The following is a 12,113-nucleotide window of genomic DNA, read 5'->3' as shown; positions in this document are numbered from 1 at the left end:
GGGAGTATTCCATCACACTCCTGACTTGTGCCTTGTAGATGGTGGACAGGCTTTGGGGAGTCAGGAGGTGAGTTACTCATCACAGGATTCCTAGCCTCTGACCTGCTCTTGTAGCCACAGTATTTATATGGCTTAGTCCAGATCATTTCCTGGTCAATGGTAACTCCCAAGATGTTATAGTGGGGGATTCAGTGATGGTAATGCCATTGAACATCAAGGAACGATGGTTGGATTCTCTCTTGTTGGAGATGGTTATTGCCTGATACTAATGTGGTGTGAATGTTACTTGCTGCTTGTTAGCCCAAGCCTGGATATTGTCCAGGTCTTGCTGCATTTGGACATGGACTGCTTCACTATCTGAGGAGCCATGAATGGTGCAGCTCCTGGGATACCCTCCTGCACTCTTCATTGAACCAGGGTTGATCCCATGGCTTGATGGTAATGACAGAATAGGGGATATGCCAGGCCATGAGGTTACAGATTGTGTTCGAGTACAATTCTGCTGCTGCTGATGGCCCACAGCACCTCATGGATGCCTAGTCTTGAGTTGCTAGACCTGTTTGAAATCTATCCCACTTAGTTCAGTTCTGTTGAAGGGTCATTCGGACTCGAAACGTTAACTGTGCTCCTCTCCGCAGATGCTGCCAGACCTGCTGAGTTTCTCCAGGTATTTTTGTTTTTGTTTTCCACTTAGCACGGAGGTAATGCCACCCAACACGATGGAGGGTATCCTTCGTCCCCACAATGACTGTGCGGCGGTCACTCCTAGCGATACTCTCATGGACAGGTGCATCTGCGGCAGGCAGGTTGGTGAGGATGAGGCCAAGAGTATTTTTCCCTTTTTCTGGTTCCCTCACCACCTGCTGCAGACCCAGTCTAGCAGCTATGTCATTTAGGACTCGGCCAGCTCGATCTGTAGTGGTGCTACCGAACCACTCTTGGTGATGGACATTGAAGTCCCCATCCAGAGTACATTCTCTGCCCTTGCCACCCTCAGTGCTTCCGCCAAGTGGTGTTCATCATGGAGGAGCACTGATTCATCAGCTGAGGGAGGGCGGTACGTGGTAATCATCAGGAGGCTTCCTTGTCCATGTTTGACCTGATGCCATGAGACTTCATGGGGTCCAGAGTCGATGTTGAGGACTCCCAGGGCAACTCCCTCCTGACTGTATACCACTGTGCTGCCACCTCTACTGGATCTGTCCCGACCCACTAGTAGGACAGGGATGGTGTTAACGGAGTCTGGGAAATTATCTGTAAGATATGATTCTGTGAGGATGACTATGTCAGGCAATTGCTTGACTAGTCTGTGAGACAACTCTCCCAATTTTGGCACTAGCACTGAGATGTTCATAAGGAGAACTTTGCAGAGTCGACAGGGCTGAGTTTGCCCTTGTTATTTCCGGTGCCTAGATCGATGCTGGTGGTTCGTCTGGTTTCATTACTTTCTTGAGACTTTGTAGGAGTTTTATATAACTGAGTGGGGACCTTGCTAGGCTATTTCAGAGGGCATTTAAGAGTCAACCACATTGCTGTGGGTCTGGAGTCACATGTAGGCCAGACCAGGTAAGGATGGCAGATTTCCTTCCCTAAAGGGCATTAGTGAACCAGATGAGGTTTTTGCAGCAATCGGCAGTGGTTTCATGGTCATCACTTTTAATTCCAACTGAGTGGAGGGGTTTGAAAGCAGGTTCCCCAGGCCATTACCCTGGGTCTCTGGAATACTGGGTGTTTGTATGGAGTATGAAGAAATGCCGATACAAAGGGAGACTTGATTTTTTTTTTCAATAATGAGTGTGATAAGATAGAAACGTTTAAAGTTATAAACGAATGGGAGAGTGTGTAGGAGCAGGCTGTTTCCATTACCTATTGGGTGTAGAACAAAGGGCTGTGGATACACATTAAAATTAGAGATTTAGAACAAAGAGCAAGAGAGTGGTGGTGGCCTAGTGGTATTGTCACTGGGCTAGCAATCCAGAGACCCAGAGTAATGTTCTGGGGAATAAAAACAGAAAATGCTGGAAAAACTCAGCAGGCTTGGCAGCATCTGTGGAGAGAGAAATAGAATTAATGTTTCGAGTCCGTATGACTCTTCTTCAGAGCTGGGTATTTGGGTTCAAACCCCACCACAGTATATGATAAAGTTTGAATTCAATAAAAAACCTGAAATTAAAGTCTAATGATGACCATGAAACCATTGTTGATTGTCAGAAAAACCCATCTGGTTCACTAATACCCTTTAAGGAAGGAAATCTGCCATCCTTACCTGGTCTGGCCTACTTGTGGCTCCAGACCCACAGCAATGTGGCTGACTCTTAACTGCCCTCTGAAATGCTCTAGCAAGCCACTCAGTTCAAGGACAATTAGAGATGGGCAACAAATGCTGGCCTTGCCGGTGACACCCACATCCCATGAAAGAATTAAAAAAGGAAATCCCTCACAGAGTCGTGAGGCTGTGGAATTCACTTTGGGAGCCAGTGGTTGAAGCAGTAAGTGTCGATACTCAAGGTCAGATTGGAGAAACGGGTGAAGGGGTATGGGAACGGGGTGGGTGGGATATGTGATTCAGAACATTTGGGATGTGGAGGGTGAACACTGACATTGGGGCACATGGTGTGATTCTGTGTTGCAACTTTTATCTATTTCTATTTAATCGTTGATATTTCTGCCAAGAACTAATGCTAGGCCTGAAGGGCAGTTTCCAACTGTTATCTCAGCCAATCAGCATGGAAAGCACTGGAGACATGTGCAGCTTCGGACAACATCAGTCCATGCTGGCATTATCAGCCAGGAAGAAGACAGACAGTCAACACTGGGAACGGCAGCAGTACAGGGTGAGTTCCAGTTGTAACTGGAGTTGAATGTTAGCTGTAATGGAGTTACATATGGTCGCGAGTGAGCAAACAAATGGACTCAATTGGTGGATTCTCTGTATATCCGAAGTAAAGGCATCGCTTTGCATTAATATTTGTTGAAAAAAAATCACGTGTAGTGATTTTATGAGTTGAACGTTACCAGATTTCAGTTAGTGACTGTGTCCAGCCAGTCACTGTCTCAAGTTGCACAAACTATTGTCAATGTCAGATTCGCAATTTGCCCCCTTGCCACAATAAAACGGCTCAGATTTTGGTTTTTTTTTGGTAAATGCCCCAAAGTGCCTCTTGTACTGGCGTCACTTTTCCAAATTGCCATTCCAGACAGAGCCATGGAGATTAGTCCAGGAGTTTAACTCCTTCAGCAGGAGTTTCAGAGGCAGGTGTCCGCATGGCCAGTGTGTCTAACTGGACTCTTGGTAACAAACCTCCTTCACTCTGAAGGGTGAGGAGACTCGGTGACTAGGACTGTCAGTGAGGTGGTTTCTCCCAAGTTGTGTTAGTTCCGGGTTGTGCCTGGGTTTAATTTCTCGCGACTATTCATCCCTGTGTGTGTCTGTTGTGATTTGAAAAAGCCGAGAGCTGACTCCTGATTTATGGGGTGACTGTGCCCAAGTTATTAAATGCTGGGTGTGCTGGGATATATATATATATATATGTTCTCCATGGTTTTCCCTTTTGCAGGACAAGGTAGTTTTACAGAGGGCGCATTTCCACAAGCCGAGCACGGGAGGTTGGGCTTTTTAAGTTTGAGACTTGGCTCTGACCCGCAGTTTCCAGCGGGGTCACAGAGGCAGGGAGAGGAGAGGAGAGGAGCGGATTTGCTGCGGCATTGTGGAGAGAGATCACAGACAGGCAACAAGCTCAGCTCAGCTCCGGCTGCGGCTCCCACCCATGGACGCCCCAGCCGAGAGGGACAGAGCCTGGGCAGCAGCTCGAAACCTCATCTCCAGGTTCCGCACTGCCGGAGGGAGAGCTCGGCGTCTTCTCGATGAAAAGCGGAGACGGTTCTAGGCACCAGAGGGAAAAAAGGTGAGAAAAAACCCAGCTCCGTCCGCCCGAGAGCGCCAAGCCCAGCCCGGGTACTGTCCGGGTACAGCCCAGCCCGGGTACTGTCCGGGTACAGCCCAGCCCGGGTACTGTCCGGGTACAGCCCAGCCCGGGTACAGCCCAGCCCGGGTACAGCCCAGCCCGGGTACTGTCCGGGTACAGCCCAGCCCGGGTACTGTCCGGGTACAGCCCAGCCCGGGTACTGTCCGGGTACAGCCCAGCCCGGGTACTGTCCGGGTACAGCCCAGCCCGGGTACTGTCCGGGTACAGCCCAGCCCGGGTACTGTCCGGGTACAGCGCAGCTCGGGTACTGTCCGGGTACAGCGCAGCTCGGGTACTGTCCGGGTACAGCCCAGCCCGGGTACAGCCCAGCCCGGGTACAGCCCAGCCCGGGTACTGTCCGGGTACAGCCCAGCCCGGGTACTGTCCGGGTACAGCGCAGCTCGGGTACTGTCCGGGTACAGCGCAGCTCGGGTACTGTCCGGGTACAGCCCAGCCCGGGTACAGCCCAGCCCGGGTACAGCCCAGCCCGGGTACTGTCCGGGTACAGCCCAGCCCGGGTACTGTCCGGGTACAGCCCAGCCCGGGTACTGTCCGGGTACAGCCCAGCCCGGGTACAGCCAGGTAGGAAGAGCCCCCCCTGCCTCCCCCAGGGAGAAGCTTTCTGAATGTGTCTCCTCTCCCTGTCTGGCTGATCTGTGTCTGTGGAACAAACCCTAGCGCCTGTCAGGGAGCATTTTAATAGTTAAACTCACAGAGAAAACTGGCTTATTCTGCATTGAAAACAGTGCAGCCGGACTGGGAGCCAGACTCGGCTGCTCTGTACATCTGTCTGAAACCCCCAGACCTCTTTACCCACCCCCCGTCGCCATTTCTTTTCAAGTGTGTGTTTTTATTTACAACTTGCGTGGCTTTTAGAAAAAGCTATAATTTTGGTGTGACCCTGGGGGAGCTCGGCAGAGTCAGTTTAAAGGGAGTTCTGTCTGTGCGGGGGCTGCATTGCTGGAGTTTGCTTCTTTTCTGTGTCTGGGAGGGGGGTGGGGGAAGTGGCGTTGGGTTGGTGGTGAGGGGTTGGGGGTGGTGGGGACGTGGGTGAAGGGAGAGATAGGGAGAGATGGGAGGGGTGGGGAGTGCAGAGTGGTGTGGATGGGGTGGGGGAGGTGGAGAGGGAGATGGGCAGGGGGTGGGGATGTGGGGAGGGAGGGGAAGGTGGTGGGGAGAGAGGTAGGGAGGCTGGGAGGTGGGGCGGGGGAGGGTGGGGAGTGAGGGATAGGGAGGGTAGGGAGTGAGGGATAGGGAGGGTAGGGGTGGGGGAGGAGAGAGGTGGGGTGAGAGGGAGGCGGGTGTTTGGGAGAGGGGGTGAGGGGAGAGGCAGGAGGTTGAGGAGATGGGTGTGGGGGGAAGGAAAGGAGGCAGAGGGGAGGGTGAGGGAGTGTGGGGAGAGGGTGTCTGGAGGAGAGTTACCTTCCAGTTGCAGTGGTCATAACATGTGATGCAATGTTGTTTTTTGTGTGGCTCCTGCCCCAATTTCGTTGGTAAGTGAACAAAATAAGTTTTGCTGCCAACATTAGCTAACAGTAAAATCTATATTTCCTTGAGACATGTGCACGGAGTGAGTGGGACCAGAAGATTGATTGAAGAGGTGCTGAAATTGGAGAGATATTTGTAAGTCTATCTGTCTGGACAGTAACCTCCTGGAATGTATCACTCAGTGTATGTAGCACCCAGGGGCTTCCACTCCAGGTCGCCATATTTGAAATGACCCCTGTGGAGCTGACGATGGCTTTCGGTGTTGGCAGGGCTGCATTAAGATGATGTGATTGAGGAACTGGTATCTGAAGCACATTTCATAGATGGACAGAATTCGGGTTGTGAATCTCCGTGTAAGACAGTGGCCAAGGAGGAATTTGGAATCAATGCTAGGGGTGTGAAGTTTGTATAGGGGCTGGAGGACACAGTAGTCTTCCCAGCGTTGGACTAAAGTAAGTTGAGATTCATTTAGAAGTGAACATTGAATCAACAGTCTTAAAATATAGATGCATCCTATGTCAAGAGACTAGTGAAGGAGTAGAGCTCTTGTTAATTTCTTTCAATGGATGTGAGCATCACTGGCAATACCCAGTATTTATTGCCCATCCCTAATTTGCCCTCAAGGTGGTGATCTGCTCTCTTGAACTGTGTCAATGTGGCATAGCTAAACTCTGTGTTGTTAGGGAGGGAGTTCCAGGATTTTGACCCAGCGACAGTGAAGGAACGGTGATATATTTCCAAGTCAGGATGGTGAGTGGCTTGGAGGGAACTTGCAGGTGGTGGTGTTCCCATGTGTCTGCTGCCCTTGTCCTTCTAGGTGGTAGAGCTCGGGATTTGGAAGGTGCTGTTGAAGGAGCCTTGGTGAGTTGCTGCAGTGTGCCTTGTAGATGATGCACCCTGCAGACCCGCTGCACCAATGGTGGAAGGGGTGCCAATCAAGTGGGTTGCTTTGTCCTGGATGGTGTCAATATTCCTGAGAGTTGTGGAAGCTGCACTCATCCAGGCAAGTGGGGAGTATTCCATCACACTCCTGACTTGTGCCTTGTAGATGGTGGACAGGCTTTGGGGAATCAGGAGGTGAGTTACTTTCACTAATTGTGACTTGCTTTTGTAGCTACAGTATTTATATGGCTGGTCCAGAGAATGAAACAGTATGCTTAGAGAGATAAGGGAAGATAACTTAAAGACTATTCAATTCCCTATTCCCGGTAAACTGACCACCCAGCTTCCCTCCTGGTACCCATGTTAGCTGATAATACTTCTTTGTCCAGGTTCTGTACCGTTCTCCTTCAAACCTGCTTTCGTCGCCCCTCTTCCCAAAAAAAGCTTAACACTCGATCACTCCTTCCTAACAACCTACCACCCAGTCTACAACCTCATTTTTTGCTTCACCAAGGTCCTGGATCATGTTCTTACATCCCAAACTGGTGCCCATCTTTTGCGGAACTTCAAGATTGAATCATTGCAATCAGCTTTCTGTCGCTGCTACACTAACCAAAGGACTCCTCTCGGAGTCTCCTTTATCAGTACCAGCCGAGCCTTGGGCCTCACTGACATGAATCTTCAAACTGAAGCCTTGCCTTCCTTGTCGGGTAGATGTAAAAATCCCATGGCCACTATTTCAAGTAAGAGCAGGGAGGCCTTTCTCTGGTGTCCTGAACAATATTTATCCCTCAACTTGTTTCCCTAAAAACAGATTCTCTGGTCATTAACTCATTGCTGTTTGCAGGTCCTTGCTGTGCGCACATTAGCTGTTGACTACACTTAGACATATTTTATTGGCTGTAAAATGCTTTGGGGCATCACCACCATAACCCTCACCACCTCCATCCCCATCCGCCACCCCCCCCATCCCTCCTCCTCCCCCCCCCCCCCCCCCCCCCCGCCACCAGCTCGACAACTGTCTCAGGCAGATTGTTTGCAAGTTTGGGGCTAGATTTTTGCTCCCAAATTGGGCGTACAGAGTTGGGAGTTGGCTCTGCAAACCCAACCTGAGAGAGAGTGCATGATAAGGTCAGATTTTCATTTTGGGGTGGTGAGGGGTGGGGGGGGAGTTTCTCTGGGAGTCAGGCCTGCTGCCCTCTGGAAGAGTGCGGAGGCTGCAGGGTGTGGAGATGGGGCTGGGCAGAAGGACTGCCCTCTGTGCTCTGTCACCGTGTGCAAGATTTTTAAAGAAAGGAACAAAACAGCAAAACAGCCCTCCAGCCTTACCCCTCCCATGCCCCCCACATACTGCCCATGCCACTTCATGCCCTCCATACATGCCCCTCTACCCACCTGAATGGCCCTTTTATAGCTCCTATGCTAACTTAGTGCCAACTCATGCCAACCCATGCCCTCCACCCATCCATCACCCTTTGCCCTTACACCCTACCATGCCCACTCACCAACCATCCACCATGGGCAGGCCTCAGGCACCATACTAAGATTTAATAAAATAAAGTCCCATGTGTCTATTCCAGACATTATTTTAAAAAAGCACTCTCATTCATAAAAAATGCATTCATTACATTTACATTCCTACATCAACTACATCAATTAAAAATATTTCATTCCAATGCTTTAATCCCTTATAGAAACAAACATTAAAATTCACAACAAAAACAGAATTACCTGGAAAAACTCAGCAGGTCTGGCAGCATCGGTGGAGAAGAAAAGAGTTGACGTTTCGGGTCCACACAACCCTTCTACAGAACTGAAGTATAGTTAGGAGAGGGGTGAAATATAAGCTGGTTTAAGGTGGGGGACGGGGGGAGAGATGTTGAGGGTGGGGTGGTTGTAGGGACAAGCAAGCAGTGATAGGAGCAGATAATCAAAAGATGTCACAGACAAAAGGATCAAAGAGGTGTTGAAGGTGGTGATATTATCTAAGAAAAGTGCTAATTAAGAATGGATGGCAGGACACTCAAGGTACAGCTCTAGTGGGGGTGGGGTGGAAAGATTGACAAGGTATTAGTTGTAAAAATAATGGAAATAGGTGGGAAAAGAAAAATCTATATAAATTATTGAAAACAAAAAAAAACAAAAGGGAGGGGGAGGAAACGGGGTGGGGATGGGGGGAGGGGGAGTTTAAGATCTAAAGTTGTTGAATTCTAAAATTCATAGTCCTATTTCAAAGAGTGCATGCCCACTTGTCTGTCAATCACCCTACTGCAATGCGAGAAAGTTGTAAAATCAGTCATGTGGCACTAATCTAGTAATTGCAGCCCACAAGCTTCTATCAAAAGACTGAGCAAGATAGTGAGCAATGACTTTTTAAAAAACACTGCAGACATTTTTTTTCAAACATTTTAAAGGGCAGGAATTTTAAATGCCTTGCCAGCGTGACAGTTGCCTTTGAAGTTCATTTTGACACTGTTGACGGTTGCCTTTGACAATTCATTTTGGCACTTTTGACAGCTCCAATGAGCTTGACAGTGAATGAGTTTATGCACTTTTATATACATTCGTGCTTACTGTTGACAACCCCAAGGCACAGCTGACTGTCATGTTTTTATATGATATAAAGACACCAACCATTCATAAGGGATATGGTAAACACATTGTGGGTTCATGTATTGAGACTAGGCACATGTGAGCAGGTATATATATGGATATAAAGCATGAAGACATCAGACCTGCAGAGCTGTGTGTGTGTGCTCTGCTGAAAACAAAAGTGAAAGTGGATTGCATGACACACTTCCTTTCTCGTGATGTCATGCTGCAATCCTTAAAGGCATATCACAACATCCTCCTTTCTTTTTAAAGGCACTTTCCCCCTTCCAAAGAAATATAACTATTTTCAATACATAGAATTCCTCATTAGGCTGGAGAATGAAGTAGTCCAATCCAAAACTAGGATCCTAAGTCTAAACAAAGGAAACGATGAAGGTTTGAGGCATGGGCTGGCTAAGATAGATTGGGGGACTTTATTAAAAGGGCAATGGATAGACAACAGCTAATATTTGAGGACAAATGTTTGCATTGCAACAGTTACACAAATGTTACACTAATGTTTAATTACCATTACATTAGTGCATCGAACTGATGAATCTATGAGTCTCTAAAGCGTAAAGGTAATCTGGTGGTACACCCAGATCTTGTAATGGTAACCTTGTCTGGTGGTGTCTTTAATTGCTCACAGTGATCTGCGGGATTGTCATTCTTGGATGTTGTTCCTGGTTGCATTTGTAATCTTCTCCTGGATGCAATAGGGCTGTATGCTGGTTGAGGAGTGGAATGGATCAGATTTTCCTTCGGTTACGCATCACCGTTGCAACTTTGTGTGCGATGACTTCATAAGACCTTGGTTCTAAACAAAGTGGGGAGTATTCAATCACACTCCTGACTTGTGCCTTGTAGATGGGGGACAAGCTTTGGGGAGTCAGGTGGTGAGTTACTCACCACAGAATGAGAAACATAGAAAATAGGAGCAGGAGTAGGTCATTTGGCCCTTCGAGCCTGCTCCACTATTCAATATGATCATGGCTGACCCTCTCATCCTCTGATATCTCAACGCCACACTCCCATTCTTTCCCCATAACCCTTGAGTCTAGAAATCTATTTCCTCCTTAAATATATTCAGTGACTTGGCCTCCACAGCCTTCTGTGGTAGAGAATTCCACAGGTTTTAACTCATCACAGCCCTAAATGGCCTACCCTGTATCCTGAGACTGACCACTTGACCACTGACCATCGAGCCTGAGGAAACATCATCCCTATATCAAGTCTGTCCATCCCTGTCAGAAATTTATACATTTCAATGAGTTCCTCTCTCATTCTTCTACGCTGCAGTGAATACAGGCCTAAGTCAGCCCAATCTCGCCTCATATGACAATCCTGCCATCCCAGGAATCAGTCTGGTGAACCTTCACTGCACTCTCTCTATACAAGCATATCTTCTTACATAAGGAGACCAAAGCTGTACGCAATACTCCAGGTGTGGTCTCACCAAGGCCCTGTACAGCTGCGCTAAGACATCCTTGCTCCTGTACTCAAGGCCTCTTGCAGTGAAGGCCAACATACCATTTGCCTTCTTAACTACTTGCTGCATCTGCATGCTTGCTTTCATTAGTGTACAAGGACACCCAGGTCCCTTCGTACATCAACATTTCCCAATCTATCACTACTTGAATAATACTCTGCCATTCTGTTTTTCCTACCAAAGTGGATAACTCCACATTTACCCACATTATACCCCATCTGCCATGTGTTTTCCCATTCACTCAACTTGTCTAAATCACCTTGAAGCCTCTTAACATCCTCCTCACCGCTCTCATTCCCACCTAGTTTAATGTCATCAGCAAACTTGGAAATATTACATTTGGTTCCTTCATCCAAATCATTGATATATATTATGAATAGCTGGGGCCCAAGCACTGATCCCTGAGGGGTACACCACTAGTCACTGCCTGCCATTTTGAAAAAGACCCATTTATTCTTCTGTTCCCTGTATGCTAACCAATTCTCAATCCATGCCAATATATTACCCCCAATCCCATGTACTTTAATTCTACACACTAACCTCTTATTCAAAAGCTTTCTGAAAATCCAAATACACCACATCCACTGGTTCCCCCTTATCTATTCTGCTAGTTACATCCTCAAAAACTCCAGTAGGTTTGTCAAATATGATTTCCCTTTCATAAATCCATGTTGACTTTGTCTAATCCCGTTGATATTTTCTAAGTGTCCTGTTATCACATGCTTTATAATAGACTCTAGCATTTCCCTACTACTGATGTTAGGCTAACCGGTCTGTAATTCTGTTTTTTCCCCCTCCCTCCTTTTTTAAATAGTGGGGTTACCTTTGCCACCCTCCAATCTGCTGGGACTGTTCCAGAATCTACAGAATTTTGGAAAATTACAACCAACACATCCATTATTTCCATGACAACCTCCTTTTGTACCCTGGGATGTAGATTATCAGGCCCTGGGGATTTATCGGCTTTCAGTCCCATTAATTTCTCCAGTACTGATTTTTTAGTATTAATAATTTCCTTCAATTCCTCCTTCTCACTAGACCCTTGATTTCCTTGCATTTCCTTGTATTTAAGCTATTTGTGTCTTCCTCCGTGAAGACAGAAGTAAAGTAGCTGTTTAATTGCTCTGCCATTTTCTTGTTCTATATTTTAAATTCTCCCTCTTTAGACTGTAAGGGGCCTATATTTGTCTTCACCAACCCTTTTCTTTTTACATACTTATCAAAGCTTTTACAGTCCGCTTTTATGTTCCTTGCAAGTTTACTTTCATACTCTACGTTTCCTCTCTTAATCAATCTCTTGATCCTCCTTTGCTGAATTCTAAACTGTTCCCAATCCTCAGGCTTGCTAATTTTTCTAGCAACTATATATGACTCCTCTTTGGATCTAATACTATCCTTAATTTCTTCTGTTAGCCATGGTTGGGCCAGTTTTCCTGTTGTGTTTTCGTGCCAGAAAGGAATGTGTAACTGTTGCAATGCAAACATTTGTCCTTAAATATTAGCTGTTGTCTATCCATTGCCCTTTTAATAAAGTCCCCCAATCTATCTTAGCCAGCCCATGCCTCAAACCTTCATTGTTTCCTTTGTTTAGACTTAGGATCCTAGTTTCTGATTGGACTACTTCATTCTCCAGCCTAATGAGGAATTCTATCATGTTATGGTCACTGTTCCCTAAAGGACCCCACACACAAGATTAT

At 47.2% G+C, this 12,113-nt stretch overlaps 1 protein-coding gene across 2 annotated transcripts in view; it reads left to right on the top strand.

Moving 5' to 3' along the window:
* The first annotated feature begins 2,740 nt into the window (after positions 1–2,740).
* Positions 2,741–12,113, top strand: part of LOC144691754 (growth hormone receptor-like) — a 199,780-nt gene continuing 190,407 nt past the window's right edge. Inside the window, exon 1 of one of the 2 annotated variants that reach the window (XM_078560196.1) lies at positions 2,741–2,834. The gene's annotated coding sequence lies outside the window, so the exon portion shown is untranslated. Of the gene's footprint in view, positions 2,835–3,560; positions 3,906–12,113 lie in introns of those variants that run through there. The other variant, XM_078560186.1, reaches the window with a different exon arrangement.

Source organism: Cetorhinus maximus, chromosome 2 (genome assembly GCF_964194155.1).
Source record: "Cetorhinus maximus chromosome 2, sCetMax3.hap1.1, whole genome shotgun sequence".
NCBI classification, from domain to species: Eukaryota; Metazoa; Chordata; class Chondrichthyes; order Lamniformes; family Cetorhinidae; genus Cetorhinus; species Cetorhinus maximus.
Note: the sequence above shows the minus strand (reverse complement) of the source record. Positions and strands in the feature narration are given on the sequence as shown.